This window comes from Ambystoma mexicanum, chromosome 5q, assembly GCF_040938575.1.
Source record: "Ambystoma mexicanum isolate Mex_15411 chromosome 5q, UKY_AmexF1_1, whole genome shotgun sequence".
NCBI lineage: Eukaryota > Metazoa > Chordata > Amphibia > Caudata > Ambystomatidae > Ambystoma > Ambystoma mexicanum.
Window position 1 is genome coordinate 1349784792 of NC_090933.1, and position 12977 is coordinate 1349797768.

Here is a 12977-nt window from a genome sequence, read left to right on the forward strand (position 1 = left end):
CCTGTCCCTTAGTCTGCCGAATGATATCCCAGTGTCCAAAATGGCAAGTCCAGTGCTCAAACCAGTAGATAAAGTAATTACCTCGGTTGGAGACTGCACTCATCATTGGTGTGTAAAACAGTGGGCACAAAGACTGAGAAACAACAACAACATGGCTAGCAGCAAACTCCACGTCCTACAAGAAGGTAAATAAAGTGAGAATCGTTGGGGTCTCCACGTAACAAGGTTTTGTAACTTAGCGAAGACCAAGCATTGTGTCCAGGATCGCACACTGTCCTTGTGAGAAACCTTCACTAATACTTGTAAACACTGTGCTATAATTGCACTCCCCTGCTTACCCATACATTAGGATGACAAGCTTCACTACTAATGTATTTCAGGCCTCATTGAAAGAGAACAGGAAACATTTGAGAAAATGTATCTTTATTTAACAGTCACAGAATGGGTGGCAATATTCATGCATCTTTATTACCAGCAGCGTGAGAGGAAGACTTTGTCCATAACTTAATAGCACACAATCTTTAATAGTTTTTATTGTTAACTGACAGGGGTAGAAGAAGGCCTTCTAAGAATTGAGAATCAAGAGATGTAAAATGTTTCCGTCTTGCAGGTTTCAAGCAGCACTTGGCCTTCATCAGGGCATGTGGTTCTCCGAAGGACCAGGGGTGCTTGGAAATGTTGTCCTACAGGTAAAGATAAAGCATGACACAGGCATTATATCCCACTTCAGATGACATCAATAACAATCATAAAGACAGGCATTATACCTGGCGACAGCTAATGCTACTGGCATCCTCATTTGCCTGTTATCAGGAATCATATGCCCATGTGCAGCCTTTCCATGAGTGGCTAATGCCATAATATGGCATGTTATGCCAGCTGCTGCTGGGAATGCTCAAGTCCCGCCATTGTATCATGGCTCTAGCCAATAAGTTAATGTCCAGCCAGCATATGCCCATGTGCAGTCTATCCGTAAGTAGCTAATGTCATAATATGCCTTGATATGCCAGCTGTTGCTGTGAATGCTCATGTCTCACCATTAGCCAGTAAGTTAATTTCCAGCCAGCATATGCCCATGCGCAACCTTTCCATGAGCAGCTAATGCCATAATATGCCATGATATAGCATCTGCTGCTGTTGTGAATGCTCAAATCACACCATTAGCCACAATGTTAATTTCCATCCAACATATGCTCATGTGCAGCCTTTCCATGAGTAGCTAATGCCATAATATGCCTTGATATGCCAGCTGCTGCTGTGAATGCTCAGGTCCCATCATCAAAATGAACCCGTAGCCTGGTCAGATCATCACTTCATCTTGTTCTCCATCCCTGGATCCTCTCCCACCAAAGCTACATTAGCACCCCCCTCGCGTTCTAGAAACTGTCGCAACATCACCATAGACATCACTATAGACAGCCTCTAGCCCCTCATTAGTGACATCCTTAACGAGATTAAATTCAAGAAGCTCGACCCTCCTAACTTGGTAGACCTCTACAACAATACTCTTAAATTGGCACTAGACATTGCAGCCCCTCTGAAACTTAGGAAAGCCAAACCCCTGGCTCACCTCAATAAGTGGTTCACCCCCAAACTAAAGAGCCTCAGAAACACTAAAAGATCAGCAGAATCCACTTGGCGTGAATCACCCTCCATCACCAACAAAACTGCATTTACGACGGCCTCTGCTATTTACAAACCGGCTATCCTTTCTGCAAAAAAAGAAGCTTATAATTCCAGAATCCACAATGCCAAATCCAGTACCAAGGAACTCTTCAGCATCTAAAAGAGCTTGAATCCCCGGGGCCACCCTCACAAAGACGCAGAATGGTGTACAAAAATCCAGCAAGCCCTCGCAAATAAAACCACTCTACTCCAAAATAAGATCGAAGCTAAAAAGGCAAGCCTTACCATCAGCTCCCAGCCTGCCCCTGACCCAGCAAAAAACCCACATTCTTGCACACCCTTCTCACAAGTAACTTCAAAGGAAGTTGAAGACATCATAAAAAGCCTAAAACCCTCCCACTGCCAAGGGGATATCTGCCCAGCCACCATAAATAAAGAGGGAGTTAAAACCTAGCCCCTTTCATCACCACCCTGATAAATTCCTCATTCCCCTCCAATCAGGTACCCACAACCTCAAGGAAACTTGGGTTATGCCTCTCTTTAAAAAAAAAAAACCTAGATCCAAATGTCTCCACATATTACAGGCCCATCACCACCGTACCGTTCTTTCTAAAAATCCTGGAGGGGTGGCTTATCTGCAAATCCAGAAGCAGCTAGAGGATAATGAACTCCTAGGACAATCAGGCTTCAGACCCAGACACAGAACTGAGACAGCCCTCCTGGATCTCAAGATCCAAATGGACGAGGCGAAGGACAAAGGTAAGCTAGCAGTGTGATGCTGGAAATGCATTGGAGGGACAGGGCCTCCGTATCCTTGTCCTTTACTGCTTTTTATTGTGTGTTCTGTCGTGTTTTCCGCACAGGAGTTCATGTGGAACTCCTGGCGGTGCAGTTATTTCTTTTGGTGTGGTGTACAAACCCATGGGATACCCTTATGGCACCCATGGGTGGGGGTGCAACCCTGTGCCCCTAGTGTATGTTTTTGGGCATCTGTGGGTGGCCCACAGAGCAGGGTACGTGCTGGAGGCAGCGCCGTGCTGAAATGACTAGTGCCCTGAGCGTCCTCCATTTTGGGATGCCCAGGCCCTGTCATTGGAATTGGTAGATTCCTGATGGAAACAAGATGGCTCCCGTGGCCTCTTGCTTTCCATCGCCTGTTACTTCATTTTCCCGAAGTCCCGGAAGCCCTGACTCTGTCCCTTCCCCCTGACTGGCTGTTGGGTAGAAGTTCCATATATGGTAGTGTGGGGAAGTGCCGACCAGACTGGCTGGAGCCTTCCCAACGACCGTATGTTGTAGGTACACCTATGGGTGGGACCTGGGTGAATGGAGTGTGTGACGAATAGACACTTCTTGTTGTGGATGTCTGGTATCTGGTGTTTGACACAATGACTGAGACAGCCCTGCCCGAAACTGGCATGAATGCAGTGTGTAGTGTTGAATGGCGTGGTACTTGTCCAAATCCACATTCTGTGTTATGAGTGTCTGGATGGAGATGAATGGCCTGAATGCACTGTGCGTCTGATTGGCTGACTGACTGCTGAATGCCCTTCTGAGTGATTGGTTGCCTGAGTGTAACCCAGCAGAATGAATAGGAGATCAACTAGTATTTCTGGGGGCCTCTCACTGCTAGAAATCGTTCAGAAGCTGAAGAGAAACTGGAGTTGAAACTAAAGCTTGACCTTGAAGCCCTGCTGGAAGAGAAGAATTGCTGTTGCTCTACTTCACCGATTTGAAAGCGGTTGTGTCTCCAAGAACTGATCCAAGAGAGGACCTGGTAAGGAGACCACTTCCCGAGCTACGAGGGACCATCCTGCACCAGCTGATCTTTGCCAAAGCTTCCTGGTAGACAAACCTATGAAAGGCTGCCGATCGGAGATGGGGACTGCCACGGAATCCCAAAGAGAAGCATTCGCATTGTTATCCATCACGATCGACAACCGCCGTCTCCGACCAAAGGCGCAGTACTCCCGTTGCATAAAAACAATTGATGCAAGGATGTTCTCGTACGCACTGTCGACCACTTTGTCCCGCTGGAGAAAGTCGAGGCCGTCGATGCGCCGAGGAGCATCCGCCAGTGAGTTTCCCGCCACCTAAAGACCACAGAGACGCCGGGCGACTTGACGCCCTTGTGGCACTGTGGCTCCTGCCTTAAAGGGAGTGCACTCAAGAAGGGCTGTTAATTTCCCAATGAGGAACTCTACAACACCAGGTACTTTGGGGTTGAGGAACTATTGGAAAGACTAGGTAGGGGGATCTCCACACAGAGTTGTGTCTAGGTAAACAGGGCCAGTATTCTGCCAATTGTTCTAACCAACTGCTTTCCTCTTATAACTATTGTTGGCTTCCTTTACGAACTGATTTGTGTGATATTTAACCGTACAGTTGATGCACTTTAAAGAGATCGAATAGTGATTGTGGTACCACGTAGAACTGTATATTTTCCATTATAGATAACCGAGTACAAAGTGAGTTATTGTGCTATTGTACATAACCTTGAACATTAATTATATAAAGACTGTGTTTTAACTAATACAGTGTGTGGACATTCCTTTGTGGGTGCGTGGGGATTACACTGTACTTAAGAACCAGCCCGCATCACCTCCTGAGAAGCTAGGCCCCGATCACTCGTCCATTGCAACCAACAATAGAGAATCTTGTCTGGCTTCCTCTGTGCCTCTCTTCTACCATATAGAGAGCAGGAGTACAGACACCCCCCTCCAGTCTTAACAAACAGTCCTCCTACTCCTCGACTTATCTGCGGCCTTCGTCCTCGTCGACCACCAAATTCTAACAAAGCAACTTAACCCAGCGGTAGCCTTCTCCATTAACGCATCCGACTGGGTTAAATCCTTCTTATCAAATCGGCCACCAGAGTCTTCTCCCCTTCGGCCTCAGCAGATCCCGCACCGATACTGTGTGGTGTCCCTCAGGGATCTTGTGTGTCACCCACACTATATAATATTTTTACGAAGCTGCTCTTCGACCGCCTGGACAACTTGGGTGTCATCTACACCAACTACGCAGATGACACTCAAGTCCTCATCCCTCTCACTGGCTGTTACGACTATGATTCCAAACTGCTAAACAAAATGTACCTCGAAATCCAAGCTTGGATGGCCACCAACAGTCTTTGCCTCAATGAAGACAAGACCGAGTTAATGATCGTGGGTACTCAGACACGCCTGAATAAACTCGACACCAGATACACATCTTTCGTCATTGATGCTAATATTATCAACGTCTCTAAAGAGATAAAAACACTGGGGGTCTACCTCGATTCAACTCTTTCTCTTAAAAAAACAGGTCAGCAGCGTGGCGTCTGGCATGGCCTACATGAATAAACTCATCTACAGCTGTAAATCTTACTTATCTACAAGCAGCTGCCTAATGCTGGATAGAGCACTCGCTTTTTCTAAACATGACTACTGCAACACATTATTCCTTGGTTCTTCTGAACACAATCTAAATAGACACCAGGTACTCCAAAATAACTCTCTGAGAGCAGCACTTAGTCTCCCCAGGTCTTGCCGTATATCCAACCACAGACATAATGCCAACTGGCTGCCCATCCGTGACAGAATCACTCTATGCACCCTGGCCATCGTGCTAGACAGGAACCCTCCTTCCTCACTTTTAAAGCCAAAATAAAATATTGACTGAGCAACAAGAATCATCACTAAAATGCTATGGCCATGTTATCTGATCATTGTCTATTTTGTTACTGTTCATCATCTTTTGTTTAGTTATAATACTGTACATTATCTCCTGTTATCTGACCCACCTGTAACCAGGGTCTCTCTTGTTGTCTCCACACCAGATTGTAAATTGCCTACCTTATTATGTATGTAACCTCTAGGTTTTCAAGCGCCCAGCTACCTCAGGGTTTGGTGTGCGATATAAAAAATAAACAAATAAATATTAATGAGCCAATAAATTAATTTCCATCCAACATATGCCCATGTGCAGCCTTTCAATGAGTAGCTAATGGCATAATATGCCATGATATGCCATCTGCTGCTGTGAATGCTCAAGTCCCTCCATTAGCCAATACATTCATTTCCAGCCAGCATCCCATGTGCTGCCTTTCCATGAGTAGCTAATGCCATAATATGTCTTGATATGCCATCTGCTGCTGTGAATGCTGAAGTTGCACCATTAGCCAATAAGTTAATTTCCAGCCAGCATATGCCCATGTGCAGCTTTTCCATGAGTAGCTTATGCCATAATATGCCTTGATATGCTAGCTGCTGCAGTGAAAGCTCAGGTCACATCATTAGCTAATAAGTTAATTTCCATCCAACATATGCCCATGTGCAGCCTTTCCATGAGTAGCTAATGCCATAATATGCCATGATATGCCAGCTGCTGCTGTGAATGCTCAGGTCTCACCATTAGCCAATAAGTAAATTCCCATGCAGAATATGCCCATGTGCAGCCATTCCACGAGTAACTAATGGCATAATATGCCATCTGCTGATGTGAATGCTCAAGTCCCTCCATTAGCCAATACGTTAATTTCCAGCCAGCATCCCATGTGCTGTCTTTCCATGAGTAGCTAATGCCATAATATGCCTTGATCTGCCATCTGCTGCTGTGAATGCTCAAGACGCACCATTAGCCAATAAGTTAATTTCCAGCCAGCATATGCCCATATGCAGCTTTTCCATGAGTAGCCTATGTCATAATACACCATGATATGTCAGCTGCTGCTGTGAATGCCCAGGTCCCACAATTAGCCAATAAGTTAATTTCCATCCAACATATGCCCATGTGCAGCCTTTCCATGAGTAGCTAATGCCATAATATGCCATGATAGGGCAGCTGCTGTTGTGAATGCTCAAGTAACACCATTAGCCAATACGTTGATTTCCAGCCAGCATATGCCCATGTGCAGCCTTTCCATGATTAGCTAAGGCCATAATATGCCATGATATGCCAGCTGCTACTGTGAATGCTCAGGTCCCACCATTAGCCAATAAGTAAATTTCCATCCAACATATTCTCATGTGCATCCTTTCCACGAGTAGCTAATGCCATAATATGCCATGATATGCCAGTTGCTGCTGTGAATGCTCAAATCACACCATTACCCAATATGTTAATTTCCAGCCAGCATATGCCCATGTGCAGCCATTCCATGAGTAGCTAATGGCATAATATGCCATGATATGCCAGCTGCTGCTGTGAATGCTCAGGTCGCTCCATTAGCCAATACGTTAATTTCCAGCGAGCATCCCATGTGCTGCCTTTCCATGAGTAGCTAATGCCATAATATGCCTTGATATGCCATCTGCTGCTGTGAATGCTCAAGTCGCACCATTAGCCAATAAATGAATTTCCAGCCAGAATATGCCCATATGCAGCTTTTCCATGAGTAGCCTATGCCATAATACGCCATGATATGTCAGCTGCTGCTGTGAATGCCCAGGTCCCACCATTAGCCAATAAGTTAATTTCCATCCAAAATATGCCCATGTGCAGCCTTTTTATGAGTAGCTAATGCCTTAATATGCCATGATATGGCAGCTGCTGTTGTGAATGCTCAAGTAACACCATTAGCCAATACGTTGATTTCCAGCCAGCCCATGCCCATGTGCAGCCTTTCCATGAGTAGCTAATGGCATAATATGCCATTAAATGCAAGCTGCTGCTGTGAATGCTCAGGTCCCACCATTAGACAATAAGTTAATTTCCATCCAACATATGCCCATGTGCAGCTTTTCCACAAGTAGCTAATGCCATAATATGCCATGATATGCCAGCTGCTACTGTGAATGCTCACATCACACCATTAGCAAATATGTTAATTTCCAGCCAGCATATGCCCATGTGCAGCCATTCCATGAGTAGCTCATGGCATAATATGCCATGATATGCCAGTTGCTGCTGTGAATGCTCAGGTCCCTCCATTAGCCAATAAGTTAATTTCCATCCAGCATCCATGTGCAGCCATTCCATGAGTAGTTAATGGCATAATATGCCATGATATGCCAGCTGCTGCAGTGCATGCTCAGGTCCCACCATTAGCCAATAAGTTAATTTCCACCCAGAATATGCCCATGTGCAGCCTTTCCATGAGTAGCTAATGGCATAATATGCCATGATATGCCAGCTGCTGCAGTGCATGCTCAGGTCCCACCATTAGCCAATAAGTTAATTTCCACCCAGAATATGCCCATGTGCAGCCTTTCCATGAGTAGCTAATGCCATAATATGCCTTGATATGCCAGCTGCTGCTGTGAATGCTCATGTCCCACTATTCTATGATAGCTGTAGTCCATATGTTAATGTCCAGCCAGCATATGTCCATGCTTGGAACCTGTCACAGGGCAGATATTGATCGACAAGCAAGCCAGACCAGGGAGTAGGGTTAATAAAGCTATCATTAACACACGTGTACAGGTGATGGCACAAATAAGCATGTAGATTTTTCCGGATGATCTTTCTCAGTGGTGGGGTAGTTCTCAGGGCTAATTTTTTTCTTTTTTATTATATAGCGCTACGTATTATTACCCACGGTGTGTGGTGCTCATTTATCAACCTTGGAAGGAGGAAGGGCTGAGTTTGCCCCTGCCAGGATTTGAACCTGCATCAACAGGCTCTGCACGGATATCCAAGTGAGCGTTCTAGTGTGTCTTGGGCAAATAAATTGTTCCAGAAAAATGTTCTCCACATTCTCAGTAAGTTTGGTGGGGTGTTTCCCAGAATAAACCACAGAACCCTAGCTTTTAGGAGGACCATATAGTTCTCTGGGTTTGCTTTGCTTAGTTTTTAGTTTCCCGCAGACTGTTACCCCATAACTCTTGGTGTTCCTTCTCCCTGGTTCTCACTCCCATGTTTTAGACCTTTTGAAACTGTTTGACTGGCATTGTGAGTGGGTTTGTAAGTGGCTGCTCTTCCAGTATGGCTCTGATCCAGACAGGAGCTGTCCTTAAACTGGGAGGGGGTTCTTACTATGTCCCTCTCTGGCTCCCTCACTCCGGGGGTTTACTCCTCCAGCCACCGGCCCCAACCTCACTCTCCTTCCTCGTTCTCTTCTTTCTGCCACATCCTCTTTCACCGTCCCAATGTTTCTTCAATCCTCCCCCTCTTTCAACACTTCCTCTGCCTGCTTTTCTTCACCTCCTCTATCTTGCATTTGTTATTTATTCATCTCTCAGCTATTTTCTCGCTTCAGCTATCCTTCTCCCAGTTTCTTCCCCCCTTTTGGCCCCTCCCTTACAACAATTCAGGTTCTCCAGTTCCATTCTCCCTCTCTCCTTTGTGTACTGTGGTGAGTACTGTGGTGTACTGTCTGAGTTCTCCATCCTGACATGTGGCGGAAGCGAGCCATTAGGGACTGGGCTTGTCCGGCCGTGTACCGATGTGCCCCCCATAGGGGGGGACGGAGTGGAATCCCGCAGGCCCGTCAGCCTCACCAAGTCATGGTGATGAATTCTGATAGGGGTACGAGATCCCGGTGTTGTGTGATATCCTGCATTCCCATGGCAGCATGAGGGAGCCACGCTCACTTGGAGACCCTGCCCAACCACAGATGGCGTGAACAGGGTTTTATAAACAAACCCGCGCACAACGCACTCAGGCAACATTGCCTAATGCACCATTTCCATACATGCCAATTTTCTGAGGCACCTAGGAGGGAGATTTCAGGAGAGAATTCGGGAGAAATAAATTTCCCCATAGGCATGCATTGGGGCTAGAATTATTTTAGGCGGGAGAACGTGAAAAATAGCAATATTTTACAATATTTTTCAGTTCCAAATCGGGAGTCTTCCGCCTAAATCAGGAGGGTTGGTGTCAGGCCACGGAGAGTGGGACCTGAGGTGTGTCCCATCCACATTGTTATGTGGGAAGGCCGCAGTTGCGGGCTCTTCCACAGGGAAGTGACGTTGGGGTTAGGGAGGGACATGTTGGGGGTGGGCAGTGGATTACAGTGATAGTTAATAAAGGGAGGTTGAAGAGAACGCTCCGTCTCCTGTCCTTGTGTGTGCGAGCGTGTGCCTGGCATGAGAGGCCCCCCATTTAGAACGTCCACAATGGCGACAAGGGTTTTGTGAACCCCGCTTCACACAGAGGGCTGCAGTCGAGTAGTATAGCTCATCGGCATTCCTCACTGGCACAGGCTGAAGTTTCGCTATACACAGCTTTTGGCTGGACCGCACGTGTGAGGCAGGCACGCCTCCAATGCATGCAGCCCCATCCGCAGCCGGCAGGAAAAGTACGGCTGCCAGAGCCCAGCAGAGACGATGAGATGCGTGACAGCCTCCAGTCCCCTGCAGGAGCAGAGCGGGACTCTAGTGGGAGGAGCCACAGTACTAAACGCAGAGGGGAGACTGCGAAGGACACGCAACCTCCAGTACACACAAGCACTGCCTCTTCCAAGGTCGAATCAAGCCAAAGCATACAGCAACAGAGCATCATCATGACTGACCAAGCGTCATCCTTAGCACCCACAGCGTCATCATCAGACACAGGTGGAACTGCAGGAGGCACTAGCAACCAGACACCAGCGGCAGGAGGCACAGCGCAGGTAATGCACATGCCTAATCCTTTTGATGTGCAGGACACCACCAATCTCGGGCCCCGGTGGGCCACATGGTTAAGAGATTTCAAATTTTACACCGGGGCGGTGGGATTCACAGATGATGCCAGAATAAAGTAAACATTGTCAGTGGACATAGGGCCAGCTGTTAGAGACATAGCAGGAGAGCTGGTTAACTGGACAACTGCAACATATGAAGAAGTACACCGAAAACTGTTGGAATACTTTGCACCAAATATCAACATTGACTACGAGCGCCACGTGTTCCACACTGCCAGACAAGAAAAAGGCGAATCACTTGACAACTTCGTAATGCGCCTCTGCATCAAACAAAAATACTGCAAATTCCATTGCTACTTAAATGAGGAAGCTTTAAGGTCGCAGATACTAGCAGGCTGCCTGTCCCAACCTTTCAGAAAACAGTTGCTGCAAAAACAGAAATCACTGGAAGAAATACTAGCCCTCGGCAGGATGGAAGCGGCCGTTGAGTCACAACTTGGAAATCTGGGCAAACTAAACATACAACAGCCCGCAACGTCTACAGACATGGTAAACAAATTAGACTCCACAACAAACCCAGGCGGTGGATGCCATGATTAGGGCTGTATGCAAAAATGCACCCCACGCCGTTCCCAACAAGCCGAGGACAAAGGATCGCAGAAGGACCACTCGCCACAGCCCAACGAGCAACAGGGCTGAGTGGGACCCCAAAATGTCACTAAGGGATGATAGGTAGCCCAGGAGCGCATATAACCGGGAAGAACAGAGACCATCAGAAGGGGGGAGACACAGTCAGAGAAGGCGCTTTGTCCGATATATAGAAATGCGCTCGCCCTCGAGTAGTGAAACCCCATCGTCAGATGAGGATCAGAGAAAGAAAGGGTACGCGTGGGCTCTCAACAATGCAACGGCCACCCAACACAGCCCTGTCCTTACGCTGCACATCAATAACACACCATTAGAATTCCTGATTGAAACTGGTGCAATAGTAAACATCATCAGTGAACAAGCATATAACTCCTTATCCCATCAGCCAAAGATACACAAGGCCACAGTGAACATCTAGCCCTACGGTGCAACTACACCACTGCCATGCAAAGGCACCATCACTGCCTGGTGTGCTCACAAATCACAGCGGCAAAGATTCCCCTGAACATCCTACAGACAGAGGCCAACAGTGGATGCATCCTGAGTTTTAAAACAGCTGTTGACATGGGCCTAGTACATATTTTGTACCACATTATGGCACACAAATACTTCGCCAAACCAGAGGCAATTCAGGATACATTGCCGAAGCTCTTCCAAGGCCTTGGCAAACTAAAAAACAGGAAAGTTCACCTCCACATTAACCCGGACGTGCCACCAGTTGCGCAACACTACAGAGCGATACCGGTGAACATCCAGAGGCAGGTGGATGATGAGTTGGACAAATTGATAAAACTGCAAGTAATCGAGCCAGTTCAGGGACCAATGCTGTGGGTGTGCCCCATTGTCCCTGTTCCAAAAAATCTCCAGACGGCTCAATACGCCTATGCGTGGACATGAGGAGAGCCAACGTTGCTATGGAGAGAGAGAGACACCAGGCGCCAAGGATCACCGACATGATCCACCTCCTCCACGGGGCCAAGGTGTTCTCAAAACTGGACTTAACAAAAGGATAAAAGCCCCGAATCAATATACATCACAACGTTTGTAACACATCTGGGCCTATTTCAGTATAAGAGGCTCAGCTTCGGCATCTCATCGGCTGCTGAGATCTTTCAGGAGGACATTCACAGAGTCATTTGTCATATACCAAACTGTCTAAATTACTCTGACGACGTGCTGGTATTCGGAAAGACCAAGGAGGAGCATGACGTCGCACTACACCGAGTGTGCGCCGCCCTGGAGACTGCGAGCCTCACTCTCAACAAAGACAAGTGTGAATTCGAGAAGGGCTCCTTAAGGTTCTTTTCAGACAGGGGCATGTGCCCAGACCCAGACAAGGTCGCTGCGCTCAACATGGCTCTGCCCCCCACAAACACATCAGAGCTACACTCATTCCTGGGACTCGCGAGCTATTGCTCCCGATATCTGAAAGACTACGCAACAGTGAGCAACCCGCTGCGGTTACTCACTTGCAAAGATCAACCATTTGAATGGTCAGCGGAATGCCAGCAAGCGTTCGAGTCCATCCGAAATACCATTTCAAGGGCAGAACACATGGCGTATTATGACACGCAACGGGACACAGAGGTCATCGTCGATGCGAGCCCCGTGGGGCTCGAGGCTATCCTATCACAGAGGGACCCTGAGGACCCCACCAAGGTGTTCATAGTGGCGTACACCAGCAGAAGCCTCACGCGGAACAGGCCTACTCCCAGGCTGAAAAGGAGAGTCTGGCAGTGGTGTGGGCCTGCAAATACTTCCATCTATTTTTGTATGGGAAGGAATTCACTGTCGTCACGGACCATCAAGCGTTGCTCACCATCTACGGCGACCCCAAAGCAAGAGTGCCTCCAAGAATAGCAAGGTGGGGGTTGAGGCTACAAGATTACAAATTCAGCATCAAACATTGCTCGGGAATGGAGGACAATCCGGCAGATTCTTTATCCCGACACCCCACGGGTCCTGCATGCGCACAACCTTCCATATCAGACGCTTTCATCAACTATGTGGTGCACCACTTGCAGCCGTTCCCCATAGAATGGTCAGAAGTGGTCAGCAAATCCAAACAAGACCCAGCACTACGGTTCGTCAGACACTGCATACAGACGGACAGACGAGCGCACATGAAGCAACAGGCGAAACACGAAGCGGAGGCAGT

General features: G+C 47.4%; 2 protein-coding genes across 3 annotated transcripts in view; both read right to left on the bottom strand.

Annotated features, from left to right (window-relative positions):
• LOC138498132 (lymphocyte antigen 6E-like) overlaps positions 1-12977 on the bottom strand; it is a 1052795-nt gene that overhangs the window by 432424 nt on the left and 607394 nt on the right. The window lies entirely within an intron of this gene.
• Positions 407-12977, bottom strand: part of LOC138498130 (lymphocyte antigen 6E-like) — a 192063-nt gene continuing 179492 nt past the window's right edge. The window contains exon 4 of the mRNA XM_069621999.1: positions 407-683. The gene's annotated coding sequence lies outside the window, so the exon portion shown is untranslated. The remainder of the gene's footprint in view (positions 684-12977) is intronic.